The sequence below is a fragment of the Mustela lutreola genome, chromosome 7 (assembly GCF_030435805.1).
Source record: "Mustela lutreola isolate mMusLut2 chromosome 7, mMusLut2.pri, whole genome shotgun sequence".
NCBI classification, from domain to species: domain Eukaryota; kingdom Metazoa; phylum Chordata; class Mammalia; order Carnivora; family Mustelidae; genus Mustela; species Mustela lutreola.
Window position 1 is genome coordinate 85877245 of NC_081296.1, and position 5559 is coordinate 85882803.

The window sequence follows — 5559 nt, forward strand, 5'->3', positions numbered from 1 at the left end:
GTCACAGATAAATACCAGTACATAGTGCATAGCTACTAGAGGTACATCTCATAGACAGCATGGCTGGGAACAGGAAGATATTTGAGAAAGTTTAAGGATCTATTACATTATGGTATTTTGAAATAAAAACAGCATTACTACTTACTTTCTTTAGCTCTAGGCCCCAGGAGAAAGTATATATTTTCATCTTCTATTATTTCCTTTTCCAAATTAACCATACCCTTGGGATAACCATTCTTAGGGAAAACATGTAACTTAGTCATATTGATCCACAGTACTACAATGACCCATAGATCACTGAATCTACAGTCTGGGTGGTCACATTCTATGAATTCTACAAGCAGGGGTTCCATACGCTTACCAATGAAATAACAATTTCTTTTAAGCTAATTGCCAAAAGGTTTTACTCTAAAAAGAACACTTAACAAAGATGCATTTGTCATGTATACTTTAGAATATGACGAATTTGTGGCATGAACAGCTTGTCTCATTGACTTAATACTGACAAACATTCAATTTGAAATTTGAAGAGGTAATGGTGGTAGTTACAAGGAAATGAAAAGCTTCAAAGCTTCACATTTTCTTGGCATGACCTCTACAACAGCATCTGTTCTTGTCTTTTTTTTTTTATTCTTGAGTAATACTAGGAAGTTGCTAGACCAGATGAACTTCCTATGACCTGTTTAGTAGACCCAAACAATTAGCAAATGGTTATTCAATCACTCCTATGAGTAGAATTATGCTAGACAAGTAGACTATCATGACCTTTTGATTTATTTTATATAACTTTCCACATACACTTCTCTTGACAATGCCTGGCACATAGTCAGTGAGAGGTGATGACGGTCTGCAGTGAGGCTTTGCATTATCTTATGCAAAGATGATGTGCTGCTATTTTCCATTGTTCCCAATTCCAGTCACTAGACAGTTTTCACCTCTGGACTTGGAAGGACAAAAATTGCAGGCTCTATGTTCCAGACCGTTAGGAACAATTAATATAAATGCTAAGTGAGTGGATGTGATCATTGAAGGATGTATAAGGAATGAGAAGAATATGAAGTGGAATTCTGAGGTACACCTGTCTATAACGAGTGTACAGAAGAGGAGTCCATGAAAGAGACTGAGATTTAGACTTTTAGGTGGTGAAAATGATACTAAGAGAAAGTCATAGAACTGAAAAAAAGAAATATCAAAAGGGATGTATGAACAGCATCAAATGGAACAAAGGGAATACTTGGAAAGCATCTGCTGAATTTGTCAGGTCAGAAGTCAACAATGTCATTACTAAGAGCAGTTTTAGTGGAGTGATGAGAAAAGAAGTCAGAATGCAGCCTATTAAAAAGAAGAGGAGGTGGAAAAGTATAGAGAATGAGTATCAACTAATTTTAAAAAGGTTGCATATAGCCAAACTAAGTATAAACACTAATTTTGCATATTCTAATAGGAACTAGAAATTCCATAAGCTTAGGAATACTTTAATTTAAAAAATTCACCACTGACCTGATTAAGACTCTGATTCCTAGGAACTCAAAAAAGCAATTGCTATACCTCAGCTCTTCTTTTTCTTTTTCTAAAGATACCACTTATATCTTAGTTATTTCCAAAGCACCTACCTGGAAAAGTCAACCCAACAAAGGGAAGAAAAGAGAAATTATGTATCTGAATTTTCTCCCATTTCAACAAGTCATTTGCTGACATTTTAAAATTTCCCCCCATCCCAAAATAGAAGACATATTGTGTCAGTATTTTTTGTTTAGTGAATATGGATTATAGAAAATAATCTATCAACAGCTGGTTCTGTCATTGTTTTCTTACTAAGGATGTTGTTCCAGATTACCAAAATGAAATGAAATTATAGGCAGAAGCTTATATCATTCTCTTTGTTTTATAAACTTCAGTATTCCCTCCTTAGTATGTTTTATACTTATCTAAAGTAGTTATGCTTTCTCTAAACCCATCTTCTTGGAGGTCCTGTCTAAAGCTCTGGTGAAGAAAGACCTGATAAACTCATTCACACTAACAAATGATGGTGAAAGCAATCTAATGTGCTACCTCTCCTAAGATGGCAGTATATGCAAGAACCAAAGTCCAGCAATTAATTTCAATTTGAAGAATTAGTTGTATAGGACAATGAAGCATCACAGCTACACATGGTCCTACCAAACTCTCACAAATGGGACTTACCCTACCTAAATATAAGGCAAATATTACATTGTGTTTTCAGCTAAAAGAATATATACCTTCAAGGGGCACCTGGGTGTCTCAGTTGGTTAAGCAACTGCTTTCAGTTCAGGTCATGATTCTGGAGTCCTGGGATCGAGTCCCACACCAGGCTCCCTGATGAGCAGGGAGTCTGTTTCTCCCACTGACCTCTCTCCTCTCATGCTCTCTCTCTCTAATAAATAAATAAAATCTTCATATATATATATATATATATATATATATATATATATATATATATATATATATATATATACCTTCAAGAAACAGATTTCCATGATGGAAGGGCAAGTTCATTTATTTGTTGGTATTTTAGAAATATTTTCAATGAGATAATCACTAGATTTTGATTTAGACATATGCAATGAAACAGTTGAAGATTTCAAAGGAATTTGTGTTCCCACCAAGTTGACTTTTGACAGTGTCACAGTTCCATGGCTATTGTTCTTGTGAACATGTGAGAGCATTTCAAAGAAAATGGTGGAGACATCTAAATTAAAGCTTCTTCAATGTGGATCAGGCTATCACCTAACTAACATTTTCAAGGCTGCTGCATCCTTTAGATGAATGGCAGGCTTTAAATGGCAGCCACAAGACAGCTCATGAACATGATTACAACAAAACAATATGCCTTAGTCAGATAAAGACTTTCAGTAATAGTGCTCTCTTGGCTTAATAAAATCAAGCACCACTTACAATCAGTACTTCACTTTGCTTTTTTCTATCATATAGCATATTGGTTGTTCTGTTCTTATGGTAGACACTTGCATAGGTGTTTACTTGTACTCTCCCACTGTGTAGGTACTCAAACTCTCAGGCTTCTAGCTATGAAATAGTGACACAAAATGTAGAATGAATTTTTATAAGCCAGTAGTCACCATCATTACTTAATGTACCAAAATTTTATACTTCCCTATATCATTTTCTTTCTTTTTTTTTTAAGATTATATTTATTCACTTGACAGAGAGAGAGAGAGAGAGAGCAAGCACAAGCTGGGGGAGCAACAGAAGAAGAGAGAGAAACAGGCTCTCCACTGAGGGGGTGGCTCAAGGCGTGGCTCAGTCCCAGAGTCCTGGGATCATGACCTGAGCCAAAGGCAGATGCTCAACCAACTGAGCCACCCAAGAGCTCATATCATTTTATTTTTACTCATATTCGTATGCATTGAAAAAGTCTTCTGACTTTCAATTTAAGTGTTAAACATTATCACCAAAACTGCTCACTTCAGCAGCACATATACTAAAATTGGAATGCTATAGAGAAGATTGGCATGGTCCCTTCACAAGGATAACACAAAAATTCGGGAAGCATTCTATATTTTTAAAAAAATGATCACTGAAAAAATATAAGCCCACAAGTGAAAAACAACTACCCTTAGTCTTAAAAAAATCATATAAAGGATTTATGAAATGTACAGATCATAGGAAATTATTTTGAAATGACAGGTTTGATTACAATTTAATCAATTATGATATAATGTGTAACTTAGAAATTTTTATTTGAAAAATGAAAAGTTTGTCATACTATTATTCTGTAAATCATCTGGATTGAACATCTTTGAGATCTTCAAAAGTAGAGAGTAAGATTTAGATTTGTCTTTTGAATTTTTTCAAATATCATTCTCCTCTAAAACTATTCTCATGCTACAGCTAACCACTACCTACTTTAAGTTGTAGGAAGAGTAAGTTCAACAGAAGAGTACTAAGTTGGACTGGGACACAATAAAAAGATTTTATTATTAATTTAAGGAATGATGAAATACATCTGGATATAATATTTAATTATTTCATGAAGCATTACTTATAGACTACCAGTATGAAGCCCATTAAGATCCTCTCCTTTTTTACTTCCTTATTTTTTTTTTTAACTCTTTCTATCCTTCTACTCAATTTTTCTCTCTTGGGAAGACACATTGTCAAAACATCAAAGTAAGGGTATCCTAGGATTGCCTGTACTTTTTTTTTTTTTAAGATTTTATTTATTTATTTGACAGACAGAGATCAGAAGTAGGCAGAGAGAGAGAGAGAGAGAGAGAGAGAGGAGAAAGCAGGCTCTCCGCAGAGTGGACAGCCCGATGCAGGGCTCGATCCCAGGACCATGGGATCATGACCTGAGCTGAAGGCAGAGGCTTTAACCCACTGAGCCACCCAGGCACCCCAGATTGCTTGTACTTCTGAAAGCTCAGTCTTCTCTGCTTAGCCAGAAAAGCCAGTATCTCTGGCTTCCTTGTGTGTGTGTGTGTGTGTGTGTGTGTGTGTGTGTGTATCATCAGAACTGAAGAGCTATGTGATGGTAGAAATCTAGTTCAAAAGCCAAAGAATAGTTAAATAAATTGGGTGGCATAGATATTTGAGAAGACAGGTAAGCACTTGATATTACACAGGCTTTTTCATGACAGGAAAACCTTAACTTCCTCAACTTCACAATTAAACAAGATAACTCTATGCACTTCAAAACACATTCCTGACTTAAGAATCACAGTGGAAAGGAACTGCCATTTCTCCAGAGCTATAGGGAAATTGTGCAGGGGGATCTGAATGGAAGAAGGGGTATGGAGTTAGCGGGGTTGAATATTAGGCAAGCAATGTATGTACCGACTAACAAGGGGGTATTTAGAAACATCTTTGATTACAAGGTAGTGTCTTTTATTTTTTTTTTTAAGATTTTATCTATTTATTTGACAGACAGAGATCACAAGTAGGCAGAGAGGCAGGCAGAGAGGGAGAGAGGAGGAAGTCGGCTCACTGCTGAGCAGAAAGCCGGATGTGGGGCTCAATCCCAGGACACTGGGATCATGACCCGAGCTGAAGGCAGAGGCTTTAACCCACTAGTCACCCAGGTCCCCAAGGTAGTGCCTTTTTAAATGTATGTTTGCTCATCTACAATGCTTAGGAAAAAAATTTTCCTATTGCTGTTTGTGTTTACTATATGGTGATTTGAGAAGTTACCAATGGAGGATTTTAGAATCCAAACAAGTAGCTTTAAGAAATTAAACTGGTTTCCATGGTGCATAAAATCACAGAATAATATCCCACAAAGATTTAGGAATATTTATTTATTTTTTATATGTCAGGCTCATAATGTGGCTTATATTGAGTATGGATAAGTTTACTATACTATTATAGATAATAATTGTATTAATTGTTGTGGCTTTGGATTTCAGAGGGGAGGGTAAAAGTCTCAGGTTTTACTCTTATTTTTGGGAAATGAAGATGATGTGCATTTGAGGCATCCCTAGATTCTAAACAACTAGATTTTAAACAACTGGAAAACCACTTGGGAGAGAGGCCATGACAAAATGAAGGCATAACCTCCAGTGCCATAGCAACTATTTACAC

The 5559-nt window shown here is 35.9% G+C and overlaps 1 non-coding gene across 1 annotated transcript; it reads left to right on the forward strand.

The window, feature by feature from the left end:
- Window positions 1-3436: 3436 nt before the first annotated feature.
- Window positions 3437-3543, forward strand: LOC131837398 (U6 spliceosomal RNA). The gene has a single exon (XR_009356011.1). It is a non-coding gene; the product is annotated as a U6 spliceosomal RNA (small nuclear RNA).
- Window positions 3544-5559: the final 2016 nt, after the last annotated feature.